Below are 14,110 nucleotides of genomic sequence, written 5' to 3'. Positions count from 1 at the left end.
TTAATTGTTGAAGAAATTGAGCTATTTACTATGTAAAAATTCAGTCTGGATTTCACTGAGTATGTATGTCCCATGATGTTACTTTTTTAATGTCTCCCCACTTCAGATTTTCTGTAAATTGGAAGCTACTGCTTTCCTCACCTTCCTCCTGACCTCCCTCCTTTTTTGGGGGTGGGGAGAGAGAAGAATACTTCATAGATAGCATTGGGCATTTAAATGTGTCAAAATGGTACTAGCCATTGTTGCCTATCCTATAAATTCATTAATTTGTAAGGATAACAAAATGGCAAAGTTCTGTCCTGCCTTTTGCATTTATTATTGTGATTACTTTTATATAATAAGAGAAACTTCCCATATCAACAGACAAGGTAAACACTTGATTCTTGGCCTTTACTTGCCTGTTTTCAAAATGATTCTTTTGTTTTTTGTCATCCTCCAAAACTTTATTTGCCTTGGTGTTTTTTTTTTAAGCCTGTGCTTTTGTGAAAAATTTCAAACATTTGTGAAAGTAGAAAGCTTAGTATAAGAAACTTCATGTTTCTGTCACCTAACTTGTACAATTCATATTCAGTGTTTTCTATACCCATGCACACTCTCTCCTTCCACTTGGAAGATTATTAATAATTTGAACCACTTTATATAATAGTTTTCAAACTGGTAAAAAAGTTTATAGTATTTTTTAATTGTTTATTGTGAGAGGGGGTGGGGAGAGGGGCAGAAAGAGAGGGAGAGAGAATCCCAAACAGGCTCCACACTGTCCGCACAGAGCCCATTGTGGGGTTCAATCTCAGAAACCATGAGATCATGACCTGAGCTGAAATCAAGGGTCAGACCAACTGAGCCATTTAAGTGCCCTTGTTTATTTTATAGTATTTTTAAAAGTCTACCTAATTCGTATTTTTAGTCATTTTTTAATATCTTTTTTTTTCAGTTGTGCCTTTCTTTTTCTTCAGCCATCTTGCCAGAAGTATTTTTAAAGAACTTGCTTTTCAGTTGTTTTGATCTCCCAAATAAGTTTGTTTTTTAGTTTGTTAATGCTTTATTATTTTAATACTACCTTTGATTTTATTTTGTGTTTCTTTTGGAAAAGATTTTTGATATATTAATCATAGCTGTATACTCCAATTTCCTAGTTTATCCTAAGGATTTGTACTGCATATCTATTCTTTGTGACAAAAGCAATAAATATGAGAAAATATGAGAGAGATAAAATGATTTGAGTAGGAATAAAAACTTACTTTTTTTAAAAAAGGTGCGGGGGGTGCACCCGGGTGGTTCAGTCAGTTGAGTGTCCAACTCTTGATTTCCTCTCAGGTCATGATCCCTGGGTCACAAGATCTAGCCCCACATTGGGCTCTGTTCTGAACATGGAGCTTAAGATTCTCTCTCCCTCTGCCCCTCTCCCCTGCTCATGCTTCCTCTCTAAAATTAAAAAAAATAATAAAAAAGAAGGTTTAGGATGTCCCAATGATTCTCTCACCCCCCCCCCCCCATACCTCTTACTGTTGTAGTTTTATGTAGACCAATTTCATAGACACATATATTTACTGGGAAGCTTAAAGTTGAAAAGTTACTCTAGCCATGCCATCAAGGAACATAGTAATGGTGCAAAGGACTGGTGTGTCTTTTGTTGTAGCTTGATGCTGGCTTACAAACTAGTTCTAAAGAATCTACCTGATTTTTCTTCTCTCCCTCTTCTTCCTTTGGATAACAGGAAATTTTTTCTTCAGATTTCAGTATCAGCTCAGCTATGTGCTTGGAACAGGTTGGTTGGTTCTCAGATACTATGAAAAATGTGGCTTGTGTGACTTCCAAGGCAGTGTTCTCTGTGTTGACAGAAAGCTAGTTTACATCCACTTTCAGGTCACAGCAAGGCCCCTTTTTGGCAATAGAATATTAGGCTGATGAAACCTGACTTGGTTATCTGTAACAACTTCCTGGCAGCAGTAGGTGACTTCAGAGTGCATACTGTAGTTGGTTATTATTGTCTTTGCATGATCATTTGGTTAATAGCCGTTTTTTGCACTAGACCATAAACTCCATGAAGACAAAGTCGTGGTGCTGTTTTATTTTTATTTTTTTTTTTATTTTTTTTTCAACGTTTATTTATTTTTTTGGGGACAGAGAGAGACAGAGCATGAACAGGGGAGGGGCAGAGAGAGAGGGAGACACAGAATCAGAAACAGGCTCCAGGCTCTGAGCCATCAGCCCAGAGCCTGACGCAGGGCTCGAACTCACAGACCGCGAGATGGTGACCTGGCTGAAGTCGGACGCTTAACCGACTGCGCCACCCAGGCGCCCCATGGTGCTGTTTTAAAAGCCAGCATTGTATGTCCAGAACCAACTGCACTACCCTGTGTTCTTAACAAATACTGGTTAAACAAGTAAGTATATATATATATATATATATATATATATATATATATATATGAAGAATCTACCTGATTTATTGATATCTAGTATTTTTAAACATCTCTCAATAGGGTCCAAGAACAGTGGCTATCAGTTTCAGATTTTCCAAAACAAGCATAAGATCTGTATATTCAAAACATGGCTTCCAGGGTTTTTTTCTTTAAACACACACACACACACACACACACACACACACACACACACACACACACCAGATCTTCAAGCTACAAAATTGTTTGCTTGTGTGCCTGATGTATGACAAGTTAGCTCACTTTTAGATTAATTACTGTGGGGGCACCTGGGTGGCTCAGTTGGCTCAGGTCATGATCTGATGGGTTGAGTTTGAGTCCCGCATCAGGCTCTGTGCTGACAGCTTAGAGCCTGGAGACTGCTTCGGATTCTGTGTCTCCCTCTCTGCCCCTCCCCCTCTCACACCCTGTCTCTCTGTCTCAAAAATAAATAAACATTAAAAAAAAATTTTTTTAGGGTGCCTGGGTGGCTCAGTTGGTTAAGCATCCGACTTCAGCTCAAGTCATGATCTCAGTTTGTGAGTTTGAGCCCTGTATCAGGCTCTGTGCTGCCAGCTCTCAGAGCCTGGAGCCTGCTTTGGATTCTGTGTCACCCTCTCTCTCTCTGTTCCTCCCCGGCTCACACTCTGTCTCTCTCTCTCTCTCTCTCTCAAAAATAAATAAACATTAAAAATTTTTTTCTTTTAATTTTTTTCAGATTAATTACCCTGAATTCTCACAAATAAAGGCATGAAGATTAAAGAGATTACAGGATTCTAATGATAACCCCTGTTCAGTAAGTAGCAGTTTTTCCTTAAAGCACCCATGCAGAGACCAGCATATGGTAGATTATCTGTTGAATAAATAAAGAGTTGCCATTGCCTTGCAGTGGTAGGAGTTTATGGTGGAACCAGCCCTAAATTCTTTACCTTGGCAGTGCCCATCCTCCATTCCTGAACTAAAAATACTAAGACCATTATAGATAGAACCCTGGTGTTTTCTGGTAACTTTGCAAACTGGCTATTATAGACCAACAATCTTGTCTAAACCAAGCGGCCAGCTGATTAATGAAATACACAGAAAGCTGAATAAATACAGAAGGAAGTTGGGGGGGGGGGCCTGCCTCAACCTACAAAAATACCTACTCTCCACGTCAGGGCTTTGGGAATTTTGTGACAAACTCCCAACAGCACAATTATCTTTTACAGTATTTGTATTTGCAGTATTTGCAGATCCCTACCCTTACTGAGACTGTTGCTTCTAACTTATACATTTTTGGGGTAGCCATAATTTCTTCGATGATGTCCCCCAGAAGCAAAGGTTTCCTACATCTGGTCAGTCCCAAGGAACCCAAAATATTCCCCTGCGTAATGTATTAGATAGTTGGTTTCTTTTCCGCTTGACTTGTACATGGCTGCCTTCTGTGTCCTCACGGTCGGTTGTGTGTGTGTGTGTGTGTGTGTGTGTGTGTGTGTGTGTCTATGTCTTTCTGTATAAGCACACCAGTCATATTGGATTAGGGCCCACCCATCTGACCTCATTTTACTTTAATTACAGCTTTAAAGGCCCTATCTCCAAATATAGTTACACTCTGAGGTACTGGAGGACTTTAGCATGAATTTGGTGGGTGGGTGAGGGTGGGGGCACAAACTAGTCCATAACACATTTTCCCCTACGAGTGCATGACCCTGCTAAGAGAATCTTCAGGACCTTAGGAGCCAGAGTTTCAGAAAAACTGTCTTTTCCTTAATCTTACTACCTGTGGTCTGTGCTATCTGTGTAGGAAAAAAATTCAGAATTGAGACTACAGAGGTTTGAAAGTAAAATTTTTTAATTGTTAAAAACATAATTCTCATACAAAAATAGACACGAGTTAAAGTTTTATTTAACTCAATGAGGGAGCTGGCAGGATGACAAGCTGTGTAGAAAAGAACTACGTTTCATGTAATCAGTGGGAAAAGAAATTCTAAAATGAAATTTCTAATTTAGATATAAAACCAGCTAATCTTCAAGCAATTAAACCACAACACTTGGGGTTCTCTTCTCTACTGGACATAGATGTGTTTTTTTAAGTTTAGTATTTGCGAGAGAGTATGAGCAAGCTGGGGAGGGCAGAGAGAGGGGGGAGAGAGTGAATGTGAGAAATAAGCCCACTGACCCAACCAAAGGAGGGACATGGAGACTCAACACAGTGAAGCCGGGCTTTAATCAACATTCTTACAAGAGCCGTGTCTGATGGACAGGCACACTCTGGTAGGTTAGTCTCCTAGTGTGCAGGTCCCTCCCCTGATTCCTCATTGGCTGAGGACTACAGAGGCTACACCATTAGCCGGAAGTTGCCTATGCCCATGTAAGGCAAAAAGTAGTCTGATTGGAACAAATGTATATCCCCTCACGTGATGCAGAAACTTCAGTTCTTTGGCACATGCTCATTGCAGAGCCCACACAATGGACAGGATAAGAAGAACCAGGAAGTGAAGTGTCTAAGGATTTGGGACTCCATTGTTGGGGGAGGTTCGTACATATTTCCAATAGGTTGTAAACCTATTAACTAGACAGCACAGCTTTTTGTTTTATTTCTGAAAGTGAAAACTTTCACTTCTCGCAGAGAATCCCAAGCAGGATCCGTGCTGTTAGCACAGAGCCTGACATGGGGCTCGATCTCATAAATATGAGATCGTGACCTGAGCTGAAATCAAAAGTCAGATGATTATTCCACTGAGCCACCCAGGCACCCCTCTACTGGATATATATGCTTTCTCAAATCACACCTTAATGGCATTCTATAAGTTAACCTCTAGCATTACAGGATTGTTAGTCACATAATAGTCCATTATGTACTAATTCAAAGCTTTAGATCCTTTCCTGCATACATAAAATCACCATTTACAATCTAATACATATTGTCCTTCATCCTGAGTCTCCTTGAACAACTTTGCCAGCCATGGATCTTAAAAGAAATACTTCTGAGGACTGACTTCTGGCATGATGTCATAAGGTGCTCCACTGACCTGCTCCCCAGTAAAAGTGAAGCTACAAAAAAACAGGGGGGGGGGGGGCAGGGGGACTCCAGAAATGTTCCTAAAGGCAAACAGCACATAAGGAAACATTTATTGAAGAACAGCTAGGTAAGAAAACATAATAAGAAAGGTGAGAGTCTGTGGTATTTGAACCAAGATGGCAACCTGTCCCCAGGTCCCACACTGCTGAGACCCAGAACATCCCCAGTAGCAGAACAATACCTTTTCTCATCCTTCTCACAGCCACCTATTGCTGACACTAAGTCCAAGTGTGGTCAAGAAGTAGGGACCTTCTTCTACTCAGCCCCTCTTTGTGGAACGGAGGCTCTTCCTCAGGTGTGGCATGTTGAGAATACTGGGTCCCTGTCACTTTTGCCCTGGCTTGTGAAGCAATGGTTCCATGCCAGGAAAGGCAAGCCAAGAGGACCTTAGGCTGCTCCCCGTTGACATAGACTCTCCCTTTGACAAAACTTGAGTCAGGCTCTTTTTTTTTTTAATGTTTACTTATTTTGAGAGAGAGAGAAGGTGTGCACGGGACAGCAGCAGAGAGAGGATCCCAAGCAGGCTCCATGCTGTCAGTGTGGAGCTGGACAGAGAGCTCAGGAACCGAGAGATTGTGACCTAAGCCGAAATCAAGAGTCAGACTAAGCCACCCAGGCACCCCTAGTCAGGCTCTTTTAAACTCTTATTCTCAAATAGACCTCATCCTTGGGCCTGTCCTCATGAGCCCAATTTTTGCCAGAATCCTGCTAAATCAGTTTAGGGAGAATCCTTTGTTTTCATTAGCCTGACTTTGCTATTCTTCTGTCTTCATTAGGGTGACTTTTATTTTTCCAGGAGTCTCCTGTGTAGGTAAATAGTTTGATTTTTCATATAAGATCTTAAAGAAATACTCATCAAGTTTTCAGTGGAAAGCAATCATTTTTGCCCTTGAGTCTTGAGTCTTCCCCTTAAAATCCTTACCTTGCTATTTACACCATTCCTGGACTGTGATATTGTGACCTTCACCCAATCCTAACCAAGATCCCCCCTCCCATCCCTTCTTTGAAAAACCTGTCTTAGGGGCGCCTGGGTGGCTCAGTCGGTTAAGCGGCCGACTTCGGCTCAGGTCATGAACTCTTGGTCCATGAGTTCGAGCCCCGTCGGGCTCTGTGCTGACAGCTCAGAGCCTGGAGCCTGTTGCAGATTCTGTGTCTCCCTCTCGCTGACCCTCCCCTGTTCATGCTCTGTCTCTCTCTGTCTCAAAAATAAATAAAACGTTTAAAAAAAAAATTAAAAAAAAAGAGAAAAAGCTGTCTTAAATCAAACTTCCACCTAATTCTGACCTTACTCCCTCTATCTGAGACCATCTGAAACACAGCCAAAGCTTTTTCAAAGCTTACTGAGGTAAGCAGTAAACTAGCTTTGTCTTCTCAATAGGCATGTTGGTGAAATTTGAAGATCTGACTTTTGACACTGCTTTTGCATAGAAAATTTGATTTTACTTTGATTTTATGTTTATTTAAGGAGTCTTGAGATTATAGAGACACAGCACCCCACACACCCACATTTACGTATCTCTAGTGCCCACCCATATTTCCCTCCAGGAGGCCTGTGCCTGGTTTCCTCATGATTTGGGGGAAATTCTGGTCAACCAGGATGAAGAATCTTGTATGCCAAAGCATGTGTATTAAGTTCAGCTTAACTTTACTGTTGCCTTTTATGTGTCAGATTCTGTGTTGGGCACAGAGATAAATAAAGCATATCTGCTACTGAGCTCACAGTATAATCAGAGAGGCAGACACATATACAAATAAGTATAATAAGAAGACCTAAATGTCAGGATGAATTAGGATGAAATGTTATGAGGAAACACATAGATGAGGCATCCGGGGCGCCTGGGTGGCTCAGTCAGTTAAGTGTCCAACTCTTGATTTCAGCTCAGGTCATGATCTCACGGTTCGTGAGTTCACTGTACTGACCTCGCTGAACGTGCTTGGGATTCTCTCTCTCTGCCCCCCTCTCTCTCTTCCCCTTCCCCACTTGTGCAAGTTCACACATGCTTTCTCTCTCTCAAAATAAACAAATAAATTAAAAAAAAAAAAAAAAGGCATCCAATTCAGTGTGGGCTGTAGGAAAGGCTTCCGGGAGGAGGGGAAACCTAAACAGGGTATCTACAAGAGGCAGGAAAAGCCAGATGGATGAGAAGAAGGGCATCCAGACAATGGGGAGAGCATGATACCAAGCTGAAAAGCAGCATGGTGTGAATGGAAAGCTAACATTTAAGTATTGCCAATTTTAGGAGCTTAAAAAGTCTGCAGCTAGGAAGGACATGAAGCTAGAAACATGGGTGGGGTCTTGATTTTATCTTGTGCACCATGGAGAGCCGTGAAAGTGCTTTAATCCTATGCTGTCCAGTATGGTAGCCACCAGCCATGTGTGGCTTATTTGAAATGTGGCTAGTCCAAATTGAGATGTGCTGTAAGTACAAAATAAGCCCTTGATTTGGAAGACTCTGTACAAAAGAAGAGCATTAAATAGCTCATTAATAACTTCATATTGATTAAATGCTTAAATAAGACTTTGGTACATTGGGTTAAATAAAATACATTATTAAGGGGCGCCTGGGTGGCCCAGACGGTTAAGTGTCCGACTTCGGCTCAGGTCATGATCTCACGGTTCGTGGGTTCAAGCCCCGCATCAGGCTCTATGCTGACAGCTCAGAGCCTGGACCCTGTTTCGGATTCTGTGTCTCCCTCTCTCTCTGCCCCTCCCCCACTTGCTCTGTCTCTGTCTCAAAAATAAATAAACATTTTTTTTAAATTTTAAATAAAATACATTATTAAAATTAATTTATCTGTTTTTTAAAATGTGACTGCTAGAAAATTGTGAATTACACGTGAGGTTCAAATTTGTGGCTTACATTATATTTCTGTTGAGAAGTGTGGCTTTAACTCATTGGATGAAGACAGAAAAAGGTTGAGAGTATGATTGCTGAAGCCAGACTACCCGGGTTCAAACTAAGCCAGCTCTCCCATTTAAGAGCTGTGTGATCCTGGGCAAATTGCTTAGTTTCATGGTATATTAGTTTGCTAGCTGCCACAACAAAATACCACAAACTAGGTGGTTTAAAAAACAGAAATTTATCTTTTTACAGTTCTGGAAGCTGGAAGTCCCAGATCAAGTTGTCAGCAGATTTAGTTTCCCCTGAGGCCTCTCCCCTTGGCTGGCAGACAGTCCTCTTGCTGTGTTCTCACATGGCCTCTCTGTGTGTATGCATCCCTGATCCATTCCTCTTATTCGGACACCAGTCCCGTTGGATTAGGGCCGCACCCTCGTGACCTCATTTAAGCTTAATGTTCTCCTTGAAGACCCCCATCTCCAAATACAGTCACATTGATGGTTACGGCTTCCACATATGAATTTTGGGGAACACAATTCAGTCCATTGCACTTGGTCCTTTGGTTGCCTCTCTATAAAATGAAGAGGCACCTGGCTGGCTCACTTAGTACAGCATGCGACTCCTATCTCAGGGTTGTGAGCTCAAACCCCACGTTGGGTGTAGAGCTTACTTAAAAAGAAAATGAGGATCATAATAATGCCCTTCTCATATAGTTGTTGTGAGGCATTAATGAGTTACTGTTTATAAAGTACTTAGGATAATCCTGTAATACCATAAACGTTATCTAAAGTTACCTATTATTGAACAGTCATCCAACAGTCCAGGAAATGATCCAAAAGTTCTACATTTACCTCCAGTGAATAGCTATGTCCCCTTTCTCTGAGATCCTAAGGTTGTAGCCCTGATACAAGAATGAAGTTAGAAAATCCAGTTGAAGAGAAAGATTGCTATGTTCCTTTGTCTCTGCCATAAGACCTAATTATCTTAGCTAGGTGTTTGGAAGACGCCAAAGATGTCTTAAACTGGGGAAGTGGGTCCCCACCCCATAATAAGATGATATTATACCATCATCTTACAGAAATGTCAGCTAAACAGTGGTTTGGCCAGAAAACGATGGAAATTAGCATAAAGCCAGAGAAACCTTCATGGTTTCATGCCACGTTCCTACTCTGACACCAGGCAACCCACACACGGTCTAGCGGGTCATCTGGGATTAATGATCTCAGTGGGCATGAAAGGGTCAGGTGGACAAGGAAACCCTGCCCATCTATCTCAGACCCAAAGCCTGAAATCTAGAATGTCTTCACAATAAAGTGTTTCTTATCCTAAAGTCACCGTCCTCATAGAACCAGATACGCCCTCCAAGTAGGCCAGGAATTTGAATTTAAGTAAGGTACTGTCAGCACAGTAAAGCCTCTGCGGATATTCTTGGCACTGTTTTTTTCCTATTTAGAGCAGTTTTTCCTCAACTCTTCCTTATTCTCCTTTGATAAACTTACAACACCCCCCACAGCACCCTTTAGGCTCATTAGACAGTTTATACTAATGTAAACATCACGGCTAAAAACAAAGCAATGGCAATTTTTGAGAACAAATGTATTTTGGTCTTTAAAAACTTCGTGTTTTTATGTATGTATGTATGTATGTATTTAAATATGAAATTTATTGTCAGATTGGTTTCCATACAACACCCAGTGCTCATCCCAACAGGTGCCCTCCTCAGTGCCCATCACCCACTTTCCCCTCCCTCCCACCCCCATCAACCCTCAGTTTATTCTCAGTTTTTAAGAGTCCCTTATGGTTTGCCTCCTTCCCTCTCTGTAACTTTTTTTTTTCCTTCCCCTCCCCCGTGGTCTTCTGTTAAGTTTCTCAAGTTCCACATATGAGTGAAAACATATGATATCTGTCTTCCTCTGACTGACTTCTTTCACTTAGCATAATACCCTCCAGTTCCATCCCTGTTGTTGCAAATGAAGAGGATTTCATTCCTTTTCGTTGCCAAGTAGTATTCCATTGTATATATAAAGCACAACTTCTTTAGCCATTCATCGGTTGATGGACATGTAGGCTCTTTCCATAATTTGGCTATTGTTGAGAGTGCTGCTATAAGCATTGGGGTACAAGTGCCCCTAGGCATCAGCACTCCTGTATCCCTTGGGTAAATTCCTAGCAGTGCCATTGCTGGGTCATAGGGTAGATCTATTTTTAATTTTTTGAGGAACCTCCCCACTGTTTTCCAGAGCGGCCGCAGCAGTTTGCAATCCCACCAACAGGGCAAGAGGGTTCCCGAAAAGCTTCGTGTTTTTAATCTTAGTAAGGTAGTATCGGTGTGAGTGCTGAGTGTACTGGCTCCCACAACAAGCCTTGCATCTTATGTACGTGGAAGGCACAGCCTGCCTCTATTTGGTTTCTGTGGCCCGAGGTGCAGACAAATCAGCTTGGCCTCATACGTTGATGGAAATGATACTGTGGCATACAAAACCGGGTCTCTTCTTTATGATAAACAGGGAACTACTTCATCCCTAGATTTCCAATGTGCTTTTCTAAATGTTTTCTTATGCAACTGACTCAACGCCATATCACTTAAGCTGTTCTTGAGGCATTTTCTGGCAAAGACTGAAAATCAGGAAGGAAGAATTTCCCTCCCACCCTGAGTTTCACAAAGGAAATTTGGGTCTACCTCCCCACACACAAGGAAAAGTTAGCCTGAGTTTAGCCTGCAGCTGGACTAGAATGAGGTTGGAATTTGTTTTTCTTGGAAACCACTTTCAAAATTCTTGTCCTTTAGGACATCATCAAGATGAGCAAATGAAAAGACATTCAAATATCAACTGGAATAATCTAGAAATCAATTTTTGTAACACATGCTTAAAGGAATGAACAAGGTTGGTATTTGAGCCTTTATAGCTCAGATTCAATGTCTTCAGGGCTTCAATTCTATATTCCAAACAAAACAAGCTCAATTGCAAGCTAGCCATTTTTGAAAAGTTTGAAAATGTTAGCCTCACCCTGAAGTAGGATAATAGTTTCTAAATTTGGCCGAGTGAATTTCTTTGACCACCCACAAACTTCAGTATGGAACTGCAGAAATTTGTACTAATTTAGCATTGGAGTTCAGATATTCATAAAAATAGGCAAATAAATCCAGTTTTCTACCTACCCCCTGATTACCATGATGGCCTGCAGTCCCCAGAAACCTGCCAGGGACTCTCAAACTAAGTCTTTGTCCGTGTGTGTCTGTGTGTGTGTGTGTGTGTGTGTGTGTGTGTGTGTGTGTATTAATTTTGAGAGAGACAGGGGAGGGGCAGAGAGAGGGAGACACAGGATCTGAAGCAGGCTCCATGCTGACAGCAGAGTGCCCCCTGCGGGGTTTGAACTCACGAACCAAACCAAATCATGAGATCATGACCTGAGTCGAAGTTGGACGCTTAACCGACTGAGACACCCAGGTGCCCCAATTCTTTGTCCCTCTTAACCTCTTCCCTCGTCTGTTCAGTTTCTTCACCCCTCCCCCCTGCCCCCGAGATCTCTCTCTATCCACAATCCATTATCTATATCCATCCTCCGTTCTCTCCTGCTTTTTCCACCTCATCTCCTGTACTGGATTTTCCTTTCAGCCTTTAAAACATGCTCAAGGGGCGCCTGGGTGGCTTGGCCAGTTAAGCGTCCAACTTCGGCTCAGGTCATGATCTCACGGCCCGTGAGTTCGAGCCCCACGTCGGGCTCTGTGCTGACAGATCAGAGCCTGGAGCCTGTTTCAGATTCTGTGTCTCCCTCTCTCTCTCTGCCCCTCCCCTGTTCATGCTCTGTCTCTGTCTCAAAAATAAATAAACGTTAAAAAAAAAAATTAAAAAAAAAAAAAAACATGCTCAAGTCTCTCCAATCTTAAAACAAGGAAATAAAACTCCCAAAGCTCTTTTGCTTTACCCTTCTACTTCTCATCTTCCCGTTCACAGACAAACCTCCAAACAGAATTGCCTCTGCTTCTTCATCTTTCTATCCTCATCAAAGCCCCTTCTTTTTTTTGCCACATCCTAAGAACTGCAAATCAAAACTTGCGTTAAAATAAAAGCCTCCACTCCCCTTAAAACAAAGATGACTTACTTTGTGTTTGCAGTGGGAACAGTAGCACAGATGGTACCAAACACGCAACACAAATGACACCCTTTGGCTAACAAATGCGCACCGATTTCCACCTCAACTGCAGCTTGTTCTGACTGCTTGCCCATTCCATATTCTCCACATGCCTCACAGCCTAGAGTGTCACACTTGAATCTCTCTGTATTTTGCATTACAAAATGAATTTTCACAATCGAATAAATTTTTTTTAATTTTTTAAATGTTTATTTTTGAGAGAGAGTGAGAGAGCACAAGCAGGGGAGGGACAGAGAGAGAGAGAGAGAGAGAGAGACACACACACACAGAATCCAAAGCAGGCTCCAGGCTCTGAGGTATCTGTCAGCTCAGAGCCCGACATGGGGTTCAAATCGGTGAACCTCAAGATCATGACCCGAGCCCAAGTTGGATGCTTAACTCACTAAGCCACCCAGGCACCCCAAAATCAAAATATTTTTTATGCTTTCCCCCATTCTGAGATTCCAATATGCATGCACACTTCCCACTTCGTGGTTGAGCATCACTGATCTAAATTTTTAGGCAAATAGTAATTCCTTTTTTCTTCTAAGTAGACTGTGGGCCCCAGCCTTTCTGTATTAGTAGCAATGACATCTCCAGAAAGTATAGATGATTAGAATGTAAACATGGCCTTGCAATTAGGGCTTCTGAATGCCAGGTGACCTTTTCTCTCACAGTGGAAATGTCATTGTCATGTTTCTCTTTTAATTTGTGACTAAGAATGAATGTCATCACCCACAATCTCTTCTTCTGATGACCAGTCACTATATAAATAACACAGCTACATGTAACTAAATTTCCCAAGACTGCAGACCTATTTAAAGAGAGGTGGTCCTTTATTTAAGGAATAATGGAGATAAAACCTAAAGAGGTAACATCCTTGGTGACACCAAGATGAATTTGAAGAGAACTTCTGGCCATTCATTCAGCACACACTAAAGTACTTCCTGTGTGAGATCCGGTGATCACAAAGTCAAATAAGGCAAGACTCTTGTGCCCTGGTTAGAGGGAGAGAGAGAACTAAGCAGGCATTTATTAAACATTGGAAGCAAGGGGTTCATAAAACATGAGAGGAGCACAATGGAAGAGGAAGGAGCCAGAGTAACGTCTGGGCAGGGTCTCGAATGATATAACAGCCAGAAGGGTCGAGGTGATGCTGTGGTAATAGATAAACCCTAAAAATTCACAACTTTCCAGCTATGAATGAAAGTTCATTTCTATGAGCTGGGCAACCATCCTTTAACTTTGATATATATATATAACTTTTATATATATATAACATATATATATATATATAACTTTGATATATATATATAACTTTTATATATATATAACATATATATAACTTTTATATATATATAACTTATATATATATAACTTTTATATATATATAACTTTTATATATATATAACTTTTATATACATATATATATATATAACATATATATATATATATTTTTTTTTTAATGTTTATTTTTGAGAGAGTGAGAGAAAGCACAAGCAGGGAGGAGAGGGGGGTGGGGGACAGAGGATCCAAAGCAGGATCTGTGCTGAGAGCAGAAAGCCTGATGCGTGACTCAAACTCACAAACTGTGAGATTATGACCTGAGCTGAAGTCAGATGCTTAGCCGACTGAGCCACGCAGGCGCCCCACCC

This window comes from Leopardus geoffroyi, chromosome D4 (genome assembly GCF_018350155.1).
Source record: "Leopardus geoffroyi isolate Oge1 chromosome D4, O.geoffroyi_Oge1_pat1.0, whole genome shotgun sequence".
Taxonomy (NCBI): Eukaryota; Metazoa; Chordata; class Mammalia; order Carnivora; family Felidae; genus Leopardus; species Leopardus geoffroyi.
The sequence above is the reverse complement of the archived record's forward strand: the minus strand, read 5'-3'. Positions refer to the sequence as shown.